Raw genomic sequence first — 20,093 nt, 5'->3', positions numbered from 1 at the left:
AGAGTCACCAGAGAGGGCGAGAGGGGCACCACCACAAAAATGCAGACCTCAGGGTATTTGGTACCTCTCTCTTTCCCCTCCTTTCCCGGGAACGATAGGGCTTGCCAGGGTAATTCGGCTCCTGAAGTGAGTCATTTCTGCAAACAAGGTGAGCTGGAGGGATCCCAGCGCTCGGTGCCGGTACAGGATTCAGCCCGGCACTCTCTGGGGCACGCAGAATGAAAATGGCATTAAAGACAAAAAAGATGTTAAAAACTGAAGGTTGCAAAGCTGAGCATTTTGCACTTATGAAAGGACATCGGTAAGGTTGAAATGCACATGCCTCCTTGCCAGTACAGTCTCTGTCCCTTGCTTTTATCGAGCCAGGAAGCTCTGCATTGAGTTCCTTACAACCAAGTTTGCTTTACCTAAGAGTCATGTTGTAGGACAACAGAGAAACAGAGGCAAATTTCCATTCAAGTAGTATGAGCAGCTGCCTTATACCTGGCAGATTCTGGTCTCCCTGCAACAGCCCTTGACTCCTCCGCATTCTGTTTTTGCTGTATTTTTACTGTTGGAGGTTTCTTAGTAATTGCGTTTGTGGAAAAGGCATAACCATTTTTGCTATGTTAGAAAAAGCAGCTTGAATTAGTCCATTTGGTATGTGGGCATTTCAACGGGAATGTCTAAAGTTTGGCAAAGTTACAGGCAAATTTTAAAAAGAGCCTGAGAGGTGAAGGTGTGAGTCCTACACTGTTGACCTGCAACAAGGTCAACTAATATCAAATATCTGCTCACTTTGCCTTCACAGATCCCTGTGCTTTCATGAATTCTTTAATTTCTAGTATTTATTTATTTTTCATTTCATTTTAGTATTCCTAAACAATACAATCTGCAAGAGCTTATATTTGTGGGAAGTTGCTCTGCTATCTTTTCTTTACCATTTGTATAGCCGGCTGAATCAGATACTATCAACTGATTAATCAGCTTGTTCACTTTCTCTCCTCCATGACTGTGAACATGAGAATGAATATTTATGAGAGCGTGTAATTAGACACTTGACTTTGTAAATCATCCAGTGATGCTGTCAGCGAGGTTTTAATTTGCAGATAGGCTTCAAGTTTTACCTGTCTTCATGAAAGAAATGATGAATTTCCACAGTAAGGAATTGGAAGAAAATACAATTCTGTTATCGCTCATGATTTACAAAATTATGCTTGTGGTGATGTTTGCTACATACTTCACCAAAGATCTTATAAAAATGGGCTGACGAGCTCAGGGAGGAGTAAGACCAGGACAAGTATGTCAGCATCAAGATGCAGTCTGAGCTCTTTAAACCAAAATGCTTCAAATTTATAGTTGCCCCACTGAAATTACTTTTTTCTTTTTTTGATATAAATATTTTTTATTTGATGATTGGAATATATTTTATTCTGACTATTCTTTCACCGATTTGCTGCTGATATTCACTTGGTTCTGTAAAGCCCACAGAGATGTGAAATATGCCCTGGCAAACTGTACTGCTAGAACCTAGTTCTCTATAAAATCTCATAGATGTGTTAGCGTACATAGAGTTAAACATGCAATCGTGTTAAACCAGCCTCTAAGATACATGTTCACATGAAAACCACCCTGATCTCCAGAATAAGTTTGGTGGCGGCAAAATCAGATACAGTAAGATTAAATGCAGTGAGACCAAAGACAAGAGTTGGATGCAGAAAGACTGATGAGGGTCCAGGAGGGGACGGGGAGACAGCATCCATCAGGCAGATAAGCAGCTGCCGCATGGACCCTCCTGCTGTGGTCATGCGAAGGACTGCCAAATCATCACCCCGGCTGCTCTCTGTCCATGCCGAGGGAGATTTGTCACTAGCCTCAGCGCGTGCATAAACAGGCCTTTGGTCAGCAGTAGATGGATTCATAAGCACATGTCCGAAGCGCCACATTGCAGTGTTTCGTTGATGGTGGGACCCCCTGGACGAGGAAGGCACTCGGGGCTGCATGGTGGAGGATTAAGGAAGAAACGGGTCTTGTTGCTGTCCTGATCAAGCAGCGAGTCCTGCTCTCTGACTCCAGACCCCTATCTGTCCAAGCTCACCTTGTTCCACCCAGCCCTCCCTCCATATCCGCAATCTCCTCCCATTCAGTTGTAATTTCCAAAGGAGGTCCACAGGACCCTGCATTCAGACCCCCACTTATACACATATTATGCCCCTCTACGGCTCATTTCTGGGTACTCGCTTCCAACCACTCTCAGCTTTCTCTGCAAGAAATGCTTTCTTTGGGTCGATAGGCGCTACATGAGCTTCGCTCTAACTAGCAACCCCCATCTCAGGCAAGATTGTGCCAAGCCATCCTGGCCATCATTCACACCATCTGTATATACCAGGGAACTTTATCCTACATGGGAAACTTCATCCTTGTACTTCATTCTAATCCATTTCTCTTGCTTGTTTTTTCTCTCTCTCTCTTGCTCTCCTTCCCTTTCTTTTTTTTTTTTTTTTTTTTTTTTTTTTTTTTTTTGCTTTCATTCTTATATGGCTTCTTGTGAATCTCACAGTGCTTGATGAGAGCATTGAACTGTAGAAATTGCATCAATATTACACAGATTTTTAATTAAAACTTCATATGCATTTTAACTTTGCTTTTTATTAACAGTGATGAGAAAAATTACACAGCTGTGATCAGTGGTGTAGCTCTTATAGAGGTTCTTGATGATATAACATTTGTTTAATTGAGTTGTTTCCTTTTATGTTCAAGAGCAGTTCCAGGGCCATTTGTCATTGTTATTAATTTAGAATTGTTTGATCTACAATTCATTATTTGATCTAATTAAGAAAAAGCTTTCTTAGCTCTTAGCTCTGAAATCGTAAGTAGAGTGAAAGCACTACTATTAATAAATAGTAAAAATAAAAACAATTGCTAAAATGCAACAAACTTCCAAGAATGTTCAAAGTTAATCCAGTGTCTTCAACTTTAGTTCTGTTTTTATAAATTGTGAAAACTATCAGAACAAAGCTAAAACATTTTCTCTTGAGAAACTTAAAATTCTTGGACTGGCATTGTCTTTTTGGATAGAACATTTTGTATGCACATTTAGATTGTTTAATTATTTTATTGAAAACAGAGACTTCACTCTAGGCACTTTCTTTTGGATACCACTGAGTTCTTCATACCCACAGCTCTCATTAGCATTTTGTAAGCATAAATTGACCTAACGGGTTCATATGTCTAGTAGGTAGTGAGGTAGTAACGAATTGGATAAGGCCTAAGTTAATGTAATGCAGAAACAGAAGTTAGAATGTAAGAATTTCATGCAAAGCCAGAAAGATTTCTCCTAGATGGTGCAGGCTGTGCTTGGAATCAGACCTGGAGAAAAACAGACATTAGAGGAAATGTAGTATCTGCACTGCCTGTCCAGCTAAAGCTGAATCCTGAGCTTGACATTTCTGTGTCAACTTTAGTTTACTCAGAACAAAGAGCTCCATATACACGCTGATGGATTTATAAGGCTTAAGCCTAAAATTTTGGCTTCTCTAAAAGCCCCTGCTATGGGCTAGGACCTCAAATGAGCAAGTAAATCTCTTTGCAGATTTGAAGGCCCACGTTTTTGTGGATATTTGTGAGATTTGGCCCATAACCTTGGACCTTCTCTTTAGAGAGGTCATGTGCTACTAAAAACATTTCACAGCCAAAGTTGATCAAAATGTTCCTTTCTCAATATTTTTGCCTAATGAAAATGATTTTTTGTAAAAACTGATTTTTTGGAAATGCGCTTGGCTATTTGAGCTTCAGAGCAGTGTTGTTCCAAGAACAAATGAATGGAGTTTGATTATAGATCAGTTCAGGCAGCAACAAGAAGCAAATCCTCAGAGAGCAATTAAATTCTGCAATAACATTTCTAAGGGTAAGGAAAGGGGAGAATCAACTTATTTGTGGGCGAATCAAAGCCAGTTTATGAAGAGATGTTACTTCTTGCCTTAATAGAGCATTAGGTTTGATAGTTAGCTTGTCTCTGCTCACCCTGCATTTCTGCTTTCATGAAACATTAACATAAACTGAAAACTTTTGAAAATGAGAAGAGCGATGTAGTTTTCAGTGAAAACCAAGGGGAAAATCACACACAAGCAAAAAGATAATCCTTTCCCAGCCAGATCTGGGGAAGACAGAGTTGCATTCTTGTCCTTTGCGTAACAGGGAGGGCAAAGCCTTGCATAATCCTAAATGATGGAGATGAGTCTGTACTTTGTTGTCTGAGGTCAACATTGTTCCATTTTTTTTTCCAGAAATTGTTTAATGGAAAATGACTGAAATCATCCCAAACCAAGAAGGTGTTATTTAGAAACTGGGGCTTTCAGTTTTTCTAGGGGGATCTGGAAACTTGAGAATACAGAAAAAGATATCATATTTCAACCCCAAATCAATGTCATGTTAAAGAGGGTTTTTATATTAAAAATGACTATGAGTAGCTAGTGTAATGGGGAAGCTTTACTGAACTTCTTATTCATGTTTAAGTGCTTTTTGAACCTTCTTGGACTGTTTGACTGAATATATCCAGCAGCAGTGAAATTCCCTGATGATGACTTGTTTCCAAAAGCAGTCTGTTACACTTGTCAGCTTTTTCTGAAAGGAAATCAGTTGCATATCCATCATGTCCTTGCTCTTTGTTCTCATCTATGAAACTCTAATTAATCTTTCCACTACCTATCTTTTTGCTTTCACTTATCTTCTCCCTCTCCATTTCACCTTGCTCTTCTTAATTCTCCTGCATTTTTCCTCCCTTCTCCTTCTTTCCCCAGTCTCTGATGTATACCATCTATCATGTTGCTTCCAAAATCCAGCAGAGTGACCCAGTAAATAACCTCCCTCTCTTTTCTAAAGCCATCTCCTCAAATAGCCCCTCCTCTTCTGTTCTCTTCATCACTGATCCAGCAGCATATTTTTTTCCCTGAATTGATTTCTCTAATATAAAAGGCACTTCTAAGGCTCACATAGTTTTGATGAGGGCAGAATTCAGTCACAGGCAGCCTCAAGAAAGAGGTAAATTCATAATTACTAAAATAAATCAAAAGTACCAACATTCTAATTTACATGTATATGTATATGGTATATCAATATTTAACATATATTCATTATATATATACACACCTATATATATATATTTAGTGTAACATAAGTACTCAGGGGAAAAAAGTTCTGTATGCTATTTTTCAGTATTACTGAAACTGAATATACTGTCAAATATATTCTTCTAGTCTAATTTTATTTGATGAAATTTCATAAATAAATAAATAACAATAGTCAGCCTAAGTCAAGGAAATTAACTATCCTAGAGATGCAATGGATTCAGAAAACTCCTGAAAACATTTCCACTTGAGGATAATTCAGATACAGATATGAATTTTTCAGTGTTAGTCTATATTGGTAAAGGTCAAAAATAGAACCTAAGTCCCCTGAAATTTGTGAGCTTCCTAATGAGGAGCAGGACCAAAATTTTATTTATAAAAGGACCCCTTTAAACCATCCACATGCAGAACGGAGTCTCAAAGCCATAAACTTGATTACTCCTCGACAACTGCTCCAAACCACAGTAGAGCGCTGTGTTTTCAAATGACCTTGCAGAAGGCTGATGAGATCTGACATGTGCCATATTTATGGAAATGCAAAAGGTTTACTGCTCTGACATCGCTGTCACCCAGGACAGATCAAACAAAGAAGACAATTGGCCTCCAGCTCCTAAATTGAACATTTAATAAACATTAGAAGGAACTAAGCAAGCAGGATTTGCACTGCTGACAGTCACAAGTCCCACCCATTTATTATGAACTTAACTAGTCTGGACAGGAAGCCAAAAGGCTCCTAAATTCTTTCCCTTCCACAACTGAAATGGGTGATGCACCATTTCATTTTGATAAATTCACTTACGAATGTAACCTGCTATAATTAGGGGAAAATTTGCTAAAAATAGCTGTGATTAATTCAATCCTACCATAATACTTTATTATTACCATGATGCTTTATTATTTATTAGTATTATATTTAGTAAAATGTCGGGTTTTTTCCATGGATGCTTATGTTTGACTGTCTCCCTGTGAGAGTGGAATAGGGGACTAGTCATTAATGTTGATGAGGCCCACAGCTCACATTTCAGTCCCAAGCAGTTGGGCTCTTTGGATATAAACTACCCACATCTGTCTTTCAACAGCTTATTGCCCACTAAACCAATCCCTTGGTGTGCTGAACAACATACACACAGGGCAGTAAAGCACTTCTGGTTCTGGATTTCTATATTCATTCTTGTAAATGCAAAAGCCTTCAGCAGTTCACAGTGCAAAATGAATTAAATGGTTGATGCCGTGCTACAGGGTACTATAAACTGTGGGGTTCGCTTAGTGATCTCAGCTAGAGAGGTTGATTCAGGGCTTCGCAATAGCTGGATACTCTGGTGTCATAGGCCCTGGTCCTGGATGAATCTGTAACCTTGTGCATCTGTCCGAAGGAAGAAAAAAAGAGTGCTGGAGGGGAGGTTTTGAACCATTTAAGTCATGCAATAATACGTAATTTGGGGAACTAATTTTCCTGCCTTCCTGTTTCTTCTTGTCTGGTCTTCTGCATCGTGTCTCAAAGGAGACACATTGCTCAGGGATGAACAGGACACAAATTAATACTCACAGAGGAACCACGCTCTTAGAATAAAAGCAGCTGGACTAGCTCCAAGACAGAAGCAAAATACCTGCTTGGTTCAGGACTTACTAACTCAGGTGCTGGGCTAACACATTTATACTGCCACTCTAAGCCATCCGTACCGATTTCAGGGCCTGAGTTATACCTCCGCCTCACACCCGCTTGGTCTGAGCATGAGAAACTGGGTGGTGAAAAGGTCACTAAGGATCTCTGCAGCAGCTGGCTGAACGATCTCCCAGCCAAGGCCTTACAGACCTCATCACAGTCTTAACGGGCTCAGACCTCTTCCCACCTCACCCCTGTATTGCCTCTGACTGTTTCTGAGACAAATTCAAATGCGAGGGATGCTTTATCTGCCATACATCAAAGGTGATGGCAATCGCAGAAAGGAGAGGGGGAGCTGGGCTTTGCCAGACAAAGGTGAGGTTTTATTTTTCATTTGTTTGCCTTAATATTGTGACATTTTTAAAATGTTGTTCATTAAAGGGAGGAGAGGTGAAGCAGCACCAGAGAATGGCATGAAGAAGATGAAAGGGAATACTGAATTGAGGAAAGCGGTAAACATAGGTGTATTTGTTCTTTGGAAATAAAAGGAGAGCGTGTCTCGTTGAGCTAGTCTGAACTTAAGAAAGAAAGAGGAAACTGCACATCACCGAATGGGTTAAACCAGGGGTTGGTTGGTTTGCTTCAAAGTCCCACGGTGACTCCCCTTACCTTGGTCTTCGTCACAGAGGACAGACACAGAGATGTTTTCCAGGGTAGAGAGGGGTGGCTGAGGGTCAGATCTAGCCTCTCTGTCTCCTTTACAAGCTGACAGGGAGAGGCGTTCAGGTACCTCCTTGAAAGAGATTCAAGCTCTGAGCCTCACTCCTTCGCTTAAGCACCTAGAGAGCTGAGCGGTCCGGGGGCCTTCCAGGACGTTTGGGAGGGATTGGTCTCCACCTCATTTCTGCCATCCAGAAGTTACTTGCGTAGTCAAAGCAAATTTTCCAGGTTCCTCTAGAGTCAATGGGAGACAAATTTTGGCGCCTCTAAAGACAATTCATTCCGTCTTAAGACTGGTGCCTAGCAAAGATGCTTTCAGTGTTACATATTTATATCAGCTCCAGGCTTTTACAGACCTAAGCCAGAAGCATAAAGACACCATCCAGCTAGCCATCTGTAACCAAACCATTTGAATGCTCAAATTTGCTGAAAGGCTGAAGCTAGTATGAAGCTGAACTTAATTTGCTTGTTTCAGTAAGTCTTGAGAGCTTTGGAAATCCTTCCCTTAGTTTGGCTCCTCTGAAAATTTGGCGTATGACTCTCCTTGTTCTTAAGAAACTCTTTCATATTTAATGTACATATTTGATTCATGAACACTTTTGTCATTAGCTGAACATACTGCAAATCGTTGTAAAGCTTTACTCTTATTTTGTGCTTTGCCAAATAAGCCTCACAAAATGTTTCTCTGAATCTTTGATACTACTAGCTAAATATTCACAAGGAGTGAGGGATTACAGTGTGCAGGGAAGAATTACCATCTTAATGAGGTTTGTCTCATTAAACAGTCTCACTCAATTAGTTTCACAGATTTTACTTTAAGAATAGGAACACAGAGCTCTAGATATCTGTAGCTAATTTTGGCTTATTTAAAAGTAAAAGGCCAACCTGCCAAAAAATATTTAAGTGGAAGGACGGTAATGAATGTGCTCTTGGATCTTTCAAAAAATGTAAGCTTAATCAGGAAATTAGAGGAAAATACATTGTCGATTTTTACTTAAATAAGAAATGCCTTGGCAATTTCCCCAATGAAAATGCGATTGAATCAGCATAAAGCAGTATTTGTAATATAAAAGACTTTTGCAGTGTTCAGACAATTTAGGTTTGCACCATTTCCCCAAAAGTCTGCATACACAAAAAGCTTCTGCAGTCCAAATTGAGTAGTATAATACCCTGTTCTCTGCTTTCTGCTCAAATCCTCCAGCCTTTGCCGACCTATGATACAGGCTTGTGAGCAGGATCTGGGAAATAACCTTAAACTAGGTGTCTAATCTTGAGACTTTCCTTTGACACTCACAGGCTTCAGATAAAACCCAGGCGTGGGCTCATGACGAGTAATACGATGTGGATGTTCTTGCAGGCTCTGCAGCTGTGAGCAGCACGAGAGGGTCTCAGGGAACAGCACTGTAAACTGCCGATAACATGGAAGTGTCGCAGCGCACGGAACGACGCTTTATGTGGCAAAAATGGAGTTACTTTTCCTAATCTGTTACTTCTTCTCTATGGATTTTGGCAGATTCCCCCCACAAAACGCATTCTAGTCTCTGCATCCTCTTTCCGAGCTTTGGATTCCAGACGCTGTATGAAATAATGTCCCCAGAGTCCAGCAAAGCTAGAGATCAGCTAAAAAGAACGTTTTTCAGTTAAAAGAATCCTGTCTCCAGCAATGTCCAGCAGTGGAAGATTAGGGAAAGGGTGGCAAAGCAGGGTGTGTGTAGAGCGATGCTTTCCCCAGTATGCCCTCTTACCTCCTACCTGGCAATCGAAGGTCCAGGGACTTTCAGAGCCGCAGGATTCATGTGCATCATTGGGCTAGAAGACTGAACAGACCTTCTACAAGTGTAGTTAATAGTTTTTTAACTGATTTACAATGGTTGTAACTAAACAAACTCCATCAGGTGGCATCCTCAAGTGCAAAAGAGACGAAGCTGATACGCGTATACAGCAATATGGAAAGTTGATATGATCCACTGCAGCATCAAGAGGAAAGATATATTAAAGCAGTTTGCTTAGATAAGTGAAACTAAGGTACTCATAGTGGCCTAGGTAGTCAAGCTGGCTTTTCTGCATCAGGATGTATGAACTAACCAGCCTGTACCAGAGGTAACGCAGTGTAGACATGCCCTAAACCTCAGCGGGTGCGATTCGTCTCACTGCACTCTCGATGTCTGCAGTGAAACTGCCTCTATCTGGGCTGGGCACCTGCCTGGAAAATAATAGGCACTTTTAGGGAATGACACAACTGACCTGCTTTGCCATGAAATGAATCACGCCTCCAAAATCCCTGTTCCTCGCTCTGGGTCTGTAGACAGGCTGGAGTTCAGATGTTGATCTCCACGGCCAGATGAAATGCCGCTCAGTTCCCATCGAAAACAACAACAGATGGAAAAAGGAGTTCAAAGGCGTGACAGATAGAAATCTGCTACATGAAGCAGAACTAGATAAAGTGTAAGAAGCTACATACATGCCCAGTTCAGGGACTAGCAGCATCAACTAAAACTCTTCCACTGATTTTAAACCTAGTTCAGATTTTTTTTCTGTATAGTGTTCTATAGCACTTTGCCAAAAAAAAAATGTGAGTACTTCATACCACTCTCAAAGTTTCCTTCCCTCCCCCCCTCATCCCACAAACATCATGAATTAATGGTATACTCCAAATTTTAGATCAATCTTAATTTGGAGAAGTGTGGATTTCTGAGGGCTTAACTGAGGTTTTAGGTATTTTTTGGTATCAATAACTTCCAGTGAAATGCTCTGCTTTTAAATCACAAAGTAATTTTTGAAGGAAACAAATAAACTATGTTAAAAAATATTTTTACTTCCATTTATGAACCAGTTTTTAAATCAGTCTTCTTAAAATGGTTTTGTGGATAAAGAAATGAGAGGTCTTTTCTCAAAAAACAGTTTTGTTTCAAATACATATTTTTCTTTGCTTTTTCAATGTCCTAAAATCAATCAGGAACTAAGAAAATAATACCTTTTTCAAATGGATAGTCTGTGCTATATATTCTCTAACAGAAAAAAAATGATAATTTTGTTCAAAATAAGACTGTTTGCTTGGAACATTTCAATTTTAATGAAGCTCTGATTTTCAATAAAAAACAATATTGATACAGAAAGTTCAACTAGTTTTAGTAGTAACAGCTTACAAGCTCTCCTGTGCCTCACAAAAATATTGTGTAGATTAACTTTAGTCATATTTTAAAGATACCAAATGGTGTGAATTCTTTGGGATGAAGCCAAGATGCTGTCTTTAGTATTCAAGGAAATAAAGATGATATTCAAGAAAAACACACACGGCTTCTCCATCAAATATGGATAGTCCCCAGAGACATTTTCCTGTATTTTTCTGAAATGAAAAGGAGGAAAACACAGGAAAAAAAGAAAGAAGGGATAATTGTTGTAAGGAAAGCAAGGTCAAAAGACATCAGTAAATGAGGTGAGGAAAAAATAGCCTATAATCCCCATTATGAGGTACAGATTGTAAAGACCAACAGATGACATCCATATAAAAAAAGCCTGTACAAATAGCGGGGGACTTGAGGATAAGCCAGATCATCAAATCTGCACATGTGGGTCCACAGGGTTGCGTGTGAGCCAGGAGTCAGTTCATTAACCCAAACGACCTACGCTGCTGCAAAATCAGATTATTGTCGAGTCTGCCATTCATCAGCTCCTCTCTCCCTTGAACTCCCGCTCCTGCCTGGGAAATAATTGCCCAAGATTTACTGAGAATAAAGCTGTCCAAGGCCTCCTTCTCTTCCAGACACTATCTGCATGCAGCTCAGCACATGTGGCAGTTCATCAAGCTGGTCTCTCTGATTCTCTCCCAGATTATTGGATTTCTTAGACAGAGCCCACCTCTGAGCTGAGTCCTTCGGAAATGTTTTTTGGGAAGATCCCTCCTCCGCAGAAATGAGCTGTAACTCCGCCAACCGGTGTGGAGTTCTGCAGCAGATCTGTGTCTTTTCATAGCTGAACGCTCGCAGAGAGTCTCTGAACGGTTGAAGGAACCATCAGAGCAGCGCACATGAGCAACGGGTGCGTTTAGGCTGGAAACAAAAAGTAGATTTCTAACTATGGCGAGAGGGAGGCTCTGGAAGAGTGTCCCAGTAGAAGTGTGAATGGGGGCTGAGGAGTCCAGGAATGTGCTAGTTTTAAGCACACTGACACATTTTGGATGTGGCTGCTTGTGATACCTCAGGATCTGACTCTGTGATCATGAAAGTCCCTCTGAATCCGATGCTGGTACATCCTAGTTTTGTGGCAACCCATGAAATGTTAATTACCTTAAAGCGTTTCCTCTGCCATGCAAAGAAGGCAGAATGGAGTAGTATGACCTTCTCTCTCCTCCACCTCATTAAAATGTTTTTGATTTCCCAGGGTGATTTTAAAACTACAATAATCAGGTTAAATAAAGTTCATTTTTAATGGTTCTTTTTTTTCCTGTTTACTCATTTGTTTTCGTCAGCTACAGACAACATATGCACTGGTAAACTATAAAACATTGCTCTGATGCCTGACTAGCAAGACTTATATTGCTATCTTACTGAGCAGAATATGATGCAATCTTTCTGTTTTATTAACAATAAAATAAAAATATTGCTCCCGAGAGTCTGGAACATCGCAGAAGTCTGGAGCAAGTCCAGCAAAACCAGAAATACTGTCACTACAGTGTAACACACATTCTTAATCCTGATTCAATGTCATTAAGGCCAAAAGGTATGACAGACTGATGTCAAAAAGAGTTGGACTGAGCTCTGTAGGAGCTCACTGATGCTTACCATTCTTTTTCCAAAATCCCTTGTCAATCCCCCTTGGAGCACAGGCCAAGCATTGAGTTTGGTGGTTCTAGACTCTCCTGGACTGAAACCAGCAATGCACCTTGCTTAGAATGGCTTGATAGCACAGATTCAAAATAAAACTTGCTTTCCTGAACGGAGAGAGATTTCAACGCACCTTCGCCTGGTCTTCTAACCAGGCACGTGTTTTGAATTAACAAATTATGCAAATTATGGAGAAAAAAGGGATGGATAATGAGGTATGCTGCACACATATCACTTTTCAAGGGCGGTATTTTAGGCCAAAGCTGAAGGTTGCTCGACCTGTGCTGACTTTGCAGTGAAACTCATGAGGAGCACAGACAAGGTTCGTTCCATCACTGCAGCCATAACCTCCAGCTGAGGGCAGGTGATGAACAGCGCTGGGAGGCAACACCTTAAAACATGACAGACGCTTCTGCAGTGGTTGTTAGACTACAGCCTTAATTATGTTCTCTCCATGTGCCTGGAAATATCGTGTTGCAGGCAGAATGGTAGGCTATAAAATAGCATATATTGTTTTAACACTTAACACACATCATATATTGCTCTATAACTTGTTGTGGAGGATACTCTAAAGTAGAGATTCTTCCAAAAAGAGTCTCCATCCTCGTGCCTACAGAAATAAGATCTGTTTGCAATGTGCAATGGATTGCAGAGATGGCACCAAGCCGTGCCGGTACCTCATGCTGTATTACACAGCGTGCTCTGTCGAAAACCTAGCGTGTGTTTCTAGACCAGTGCAGTTGTATCAGCCTGCCTGAATCATGATCTAGGAAGGTCTTGTCTCACACGGGGACTCATTCATTTACGAGCTCTGCTGGTTTTAGTTCTGGCATTCATGCAGTCACTATTAGCTTTGAAATCTCCACCTCATCTCTGCTTTTAGTAGTCCTGTCCACTGAATCTTGATAAGGCATTCTTTGCAGTGTCTCTATACTCCTCTTTTTTCCCAGCCAATCACTGCTCAGTCATGCAGTCTACTTTATACTCTACTAAGGTATAAATTTTTTTTTTCAGTGGTTTGAATTACAGCCCATCTACAGCTATTTATTTTCTGCTGGAAAATCTCTGAATTCTAGGGAGAAATCAAAAGATGAGTAGTCTTGTATGAAAAAAAATACATTTTTTAATTGAAAACCCTTCTTTTAAAACCAAAAATGTGATCTTAGAAACCTTAACTCAGTTTTTCTTGTGATTGCAAGACAAGTAGTTCAAAAAGATGATCCAGAAAAATCATCTTTGCATCGGTTCAGAGCAGAGAACCCAATTTACAACCCAGATTTAGAGCCATACTCCACCAAAGAGGAGTGATACCGACAGTTAGGGTGTTGGGTCTGTTCCTCACACGCACTGCATAAATGGCTGTGCAGCGGCACAGGTACCCTGATGCCGTTATGCCAGGGGAAACCTCTGGTGTAGGGAGGAGGATGTATCAGCTCAGAGCAGGGCGTTCAGACTGAGAGTATTACTGAGAGAAGCTGAAAAAGCGTAAACTGCCTTTTATGCTGCTGCAGGATGTTTACAGCAGATGCAACACTGGTACTGCGGGGACTTTCTTGCTGCAGACAGAGTTTCTAACACTATCACAAGCAGTTACAACAGGAGAAGCAGGTTAATGCTGAAAAGCCAGCCCAAATGTAATCTTCTGAGAGAGAAAACAGAGAGAGAAAAATTTGCCAGAGATAATCTCTCTATACATTAATTTTCATTTCTTCTCTTAACCTTAGAGAGGAATCCAGATTGTTTCCTAGCTATTTATTTTAGATGGATACAAAGGTCCATTTTCAATGTATTTCCATTAGATACAGATGCCATTTCTATGTGCCAGTGCATATTACCAAGCAATTAATCTCTGAAGTTATTATCTCCATTGTTGTTGAAAGCAACTATTTTTGAATTCAGAAAATCATGTAAAGGCTTGTAATGGGTTAGCTAAATTCAGTTCTAAAGGCATGATGCTTTTTGGAAAGAAACTCTCTCTAAAACTGCAAGCCTATCCTCCCATCTAGTATAATTTCAGCATAATATAAAGGATGACCTCCCATAGTTTGTGTGTCTTTGCAAGCTTCCCTGACATTATCACTCAAAACTTTTACTCTTTTGTCACCCAGTGTTAAAATGAAAAGTTCTTTTTGTGGCACACATAAGCCAGAGGTGACACAATTAAATGAAACTATTTGTCATTATATCAGCAGGAATTAAATGAAAAATAAATTAGGATTGGCAGCCTCTTCCCCTGGGAGCAATATATAAGCTTCCTAAGTTCAGTAAAGTATTCTCCCCTCAGCCTTTGATCTGCTATCTTCAATCAATATTCCCATCTTTAAAGATAGGCAGTCCAGTGTTACGCCATACCTACATATTTATTAATATAGTCCTAATTTGATGGGGAAGCTGAAGGTCATTTGAGGATATGAAGTCAGGCAGAGCTGTAATCAGCTTTTAAAAGTGTTATCAGAGGGTGGATTTTCCAGGAGCAAAGTCACCTTCATTACCATTATTTTCCATGAGATTTCAAATAAGGGGACCCTGAGCTCCATCCACACAGTAAGTGCAATACCAGTTTCATTCCGGATAGCCAAGGTAAGACCTAGAGCAGGCCTGCGCAGCTCAAACACCATCCAAGGTTTTGTCTCACCAGAAAAGGGTTACAGCTAGTCAAACAGTTTCTAATGCTTCTTTCTTCTAAGACAGGAATTAACTTCCCTTGGCCTTTTGCAGCAAATCTTCCCTCTCTTCCCACCACCTCCTACGGCACGTCTTCCTTCCAAAAGCCCTTCAGATGCTTCTCACCTTCCTCCCCACCAAAAACATTTCCTCACTTAACCCGTAGCACATATTTGAGGAAATGTCTTTCTTAAAAAACCAAAAACTATGCCTTGATGTCAGTCAGGATTCCCCTCAAAGACAACAGGATTAAAAGATTCGTCTCTAATTTTGAAAGAGATTGATTTTGAACTATGAGCAAGCCAGTCCCTTTATTATTTTTAGTACTAATCATGTACTAACTTGTCATTGCTATTAATTATGTACACTGCAGGCATACCAAGTGCACTACAAGCCCATAGGGTGAGACAGAACGTGTCCCTTTGTGCTTGCAGCTCAGCTTCTGAAGAGGGATAGCTTTCATTTTATAGTTCAAATACTTCATAATCAGACACTGCTGAGGACATTATTTGTCTCCCTAGTTGCTATCTGTTCCAGAACTGGCAGCAGAAAAGATGATGTAGAAAGGACATATTAAAAATACAAGAATCCTTGTCACCCTTTTATCAGGCAGGACTCTATGTCACCATTTTATTGCACCAGAAATGTTCGATCAGAGCCGCATGGATTTTTTCATCCCTAATAAAAAGAGTATGGCCAAAGTAAATACTGTAAGTGCAGCTACCACTAAACAGCAGACTATATTCAGAAAGGGGTTCTGAGGAACGCACAATATTGTCATGAAGCTAATTATCATGGGATAGGTCAAATAAGGTCAGTGGTCAGATAGACCAGAATAGGTCAATGAAATACCTTGCTGTTAGGACTGTGGTGGCTAATCATTGCTGCTTGTGAAGACCTCATCTAGAACAGACCCCTTCGTTCTTGACTGTGTGTTGTCCCTACCCCTGACAGTTTATAGTGTGTCCAGGCCTGATTTCTCCCAAGCGATGGTACACTTCAAAATAAACTAGAAGATAAATTTCGTAAGTTTTGACCAGCTTTGTCCTTATTTGACACAAAGGGAATTGAAATGCTATATTAATATGGTAATGCAATTTCCGAGGAAGAAGGCAAGGAATAAAGCTTCGTTTACTATACTGAAGTTTCTGGGGCAGACCAGTAACCCACATTGTGAAGCTGCTGAACTGGAATTGTGCGAACAGCCAGGCAATACAGCAACAGTATTATTCATTTTTTTCAGTGTGTGCCTAGGGCCACTTTAGATGTCTTAGAGTAACCCACCGGGCTCCAGCTGCCTTTCCAGAAATTCACAGGTCTCCTACAGGTCCTGTGTCTTCTCTGCCAGCCCCCTGCGGATGTCTCAGACACTCCTGGGGCACCTATAAAGACATGAACTTCACATGCTAAAGCAGCTCAATCCAAGTCCAAGTCTTTTGCTTCCCATAGTCCTGTTTTTAACACGATCTAAAGCCGTTAGGCTTACTTTCATCATGTCCTAGAAGGTAATGCCAAGGGGGGGAGAGGGTAGTTACAAGTCCTGCAGAATGGTTTGCATTAGTGAATAAGGCCTTGAAAAGAAAAGAAGAATCATCTAAACAAATAACCCAGAGATCATCTCCTAGATCATTTCCTTTCCTTTCTTGCTCAGAATGTGTCTTCTGCTCTAAATCATGCAGCACAAAGACTCTGTTCTACTGTGTGTCTGCATGGTGACTAGTGAGTCCACGCTGCCCAAAGTCCCTAGATGCTACACGGATGTAAGCATCAGCATTCAGGCTGAATCTGGGCTCACTTATTACTTGTGTATAAAAAAAGAGGGGTTACAGCTTCCTTTAGTGTAAAGAAACCCTGAAATCACCAATGCAGAAGTGGCCAGCTCACCAGTCGCAGTGCACAGCCCACATCTTGTCCAACGAGAGAAAAACCACCACAAGGGTCCAGCCAGCAGAAATCCGCGCTGAGAGCAGACAATGGAAATTTGCCTGCTGAACATCCTCCTCAAATTTTCAAGGCTTGGCACAAATAAGAAAGCAGTGGAGAAGCAAGGACACAAGTGAAACACTGCAAGTGCATTATTCATGAAGGATCTCTATACTGCTGATAGCTCGAGACTTTGTAAGAAAGCAGTCCTAGACTGGAACATTAATGTTACAAGAGCCTATCTAAAGAAATCTTTCCAAACAAGAAACTGGGGGATTAGATCTGAAATGGGAATTCATTAAAAGAAACTTCCCTTATAAAGTAAAATAAAAATAGTTAGAGGCTTTCTTTAGAACTTGGCATTCCTCTATATTATAGACACTAAGGAGGTGATTTTTCAGACCAACTGTAGATTTTTTCAGTGTAGATCTGTGCACTTGAATGAGTCCCCACAGGCTCCCACAAAGCCACTGGAGACAAATAGGCACTTCATCTCACTCTAAAGCATGTTGCAAAATTCATCAAATTAATTGTGCCCTAAAAATGCCTTTTTTTTCCCCCATTGACTGTGAAGAGGTTCTTGGCTTATTAGATGAGATGTGAGATGATTAGTTCACATCTACACTATGAATATATAAAGTTTAGGTAATATAAATGTTACATGAAGTGTTTGCTTATATCAACTGTATATGCTGTTTCATACTATAGAGCTAAAACTTTGTGTATCACTACTGCATATAGCTTTTAAGATCCCCCTGCGGATGTTGGCAGGAATGAGTTTCTTCACCTCATGTCATTGTTTGAGATGTCAAAACATGTTTTCAACTTCGTGTATTGGAACAAAAACACAATATTTCCAAGCTTTTCTTAAAACTAAAAGATATTAATTTATGAGTTAGCCAGTAGGCTGTCCTTTGGGGAGCTTATAAAAGATGCTGAAGACCTATATTTAAATTTTGTTATTCCCCCAACTTGTCCTAAAAGATCCTGTCTTCTGATTTGGGGATGGGGGTCTTTGCCTTCAAGAATTTTCATTCTCAATTAAATTTTCATTCTCAATTAAATTTTCCCTGAAGGTGATGCATGCCAGCAAGACATTTCAGCGCTGGTAAGTCAACGTTTACAGTAGGACCGATCTCATCTACCTAGACCTGTCGTAGTGCAGAGGTCCCTGTCTACTGCCTATAGAGGGAGACGAAATAGCTACCTGAGTAGCTGAGTACATCTGACTTTTAAAATATTAAAGTGAGATGAATGTCATCCTTGTGAATGAAATAACAAAAATAAAATTCTACCTAGTTCACTGGTAAAAAATCCCACAGAGACAGAACTGTACAAACTGCAAAACCGTGGAGAACATGAGTGCTTGCTCTGTTTCTTTAGCAATATTATCGCTTTCCTTGGGAGGCTATATGCAGATGATTCTTCTCACCAAGAAACTGTCACTGAAGCAGATCCCAAAATTACTGTATTTCAGTCATTTACTATAAAGAGAGGAAAAGAAAGCAGTTTTTAAATCTCAACAAGTCTTCCAAAAACATATTTACTGGCAGCTGATTGATTGAACACCAAGGGAGAGATTCAAACACATGAGAATTTTAGAGGGTACAGGTCTTTCAAAAAGGTGTGTGACAAAGACGTTAAATAAGTGTTCACTTTCAGTCTACAGGTGCAATGTCTTGGCAACCTAAAGGATCAGGTCCCTGAATTAAAGCCTCTGTTGAGTCCCAGAGGATACTGCCTTGAAGCCCTTACATGACACACCCCCTAAGCATGTGCTGATGTGTTATACAGAACTGACTTTAATGGGCTGCTTTGCCTAAGCAACCGCTTAAGCTCTTAAGCAGGCTGGAAGCCTAGATGAGCAGACAATTAGCTACATCCCAGCATCTGCAAACACAGTTATCCTTTTCCAGTCCAGCTGCTGTTGTACATCAAAAATGACTCTTATTAGGGTTTGAATGCAGTATAGACTCCTTCCTTGCTTTTTTGCCTGTGTTTTTTAACACACTAGGTATAAGAAAATATCCTAATTAGTATTTGTATGCCAGCTGGAAATAGAAGCACAGCCAGATTCAAGACAATGGTAGATGCTGTACATACACATATACGGAGACCTCAGATAGGTGCATTTACAAACCAGCAGTGAAAGGGCTGTGCAACGATTAGCATGTTTTCCTTGGATGGCAGATTGCTGCTTCTAAGATTGCCTGGGTTCAATTCCCGGCTTAGCCATGGGCTCTCAGCATGATGCAGGATAAGGCTTTGAGGCTCAGGTGAAAAAAATATCCTGGCACCTACCTCCCATTGAGATCAGAGACTGTTAGAAGCTTCTCTTACTGCTCTTCCCCTTTTCTGCAGCTCTTTTTTTCAAAATAAGGAAAAACAGATTCACTTCCCCAAAATGGAAATTCAAGTTTTGACCAATTATTCACTTCTTCTCATCATCCATTAACATCGCACTTTAGCAGCATCCCTTCTTTTGGGATCTAATTATAAAGGTCTATGGTATAAGGACTTAGCCTTTGCCTTAAAGAAACAGAATAGTCAATATTATTTAACATAAATAGCATTATAAAACCATAATGTTTTCCCTTAGATTGCTTCACCCCCAAGCTTATTCCTGATGATGAGTTTGAAGCTAGGAATATTTAAGATGTGTAGCACAAACAGCTGGATTTTTTTTTGTTACAGTTCATTTTTCATAGAGAATAAATCAATCTCATGTCTTAAAGCTACTGACAGCAACAGCCTACTTTTTCAGCTTTACACAAAGGGATTAATCAAGGAAGGTGAGGAAACGAGTAGAAAAGCACCTTTGTGGAGTCATGACAGGTCTGGGGACATGAGGAAAAAGAAGGATTGCTAATGAGGCTATGAGGCTTTGAGCTAAATGGCTGCTCAAAGAATGATTGGTCTTTAATTCATTCTTCTTGGGTAACCCCAAAAAGATCCCTGAAAAATCGTATACTGCATTCCCTCATTCTGTGAACATGCAGCCAGCCACAATGGCAGGACAATGAATTCCCTCAGCCTTCTTGAGCCATTTCCTAAATTCCTAAACTCCAGCATCTTAAACACCGTTTAAGAAGATGCCACATTGGTGTCACTCAGTTTGGAGCTAAGGGAAATTCTGTGACCAGCACAAGCAGAGGAAGAACAAGCTGCCAGGGAGGCCTGGGTGATGCCTACAACAGGACCCAGCAGTCCTGTCAGGTGCACTGATTTCTGCCATTTTTTTAGAAGGAGTTGGAC

Source organism: Dromaius novaehollandiae, chromosome 4, assembly GCF_036370855.1.
Source record: "Dromaius novaehollandiae isolate bDroNov1 chromosome 4, bDroNov1.hap1, whole genome shotgun sequence".
NCBI lineage: Eukaryota > Metazoa > Chordata > Aves > Casuariiformes > Dromaiidae > Dromaius > Dromaius novaehollandiae.
Note: the sequence above shows the minus strand (reverse complement) of the source record.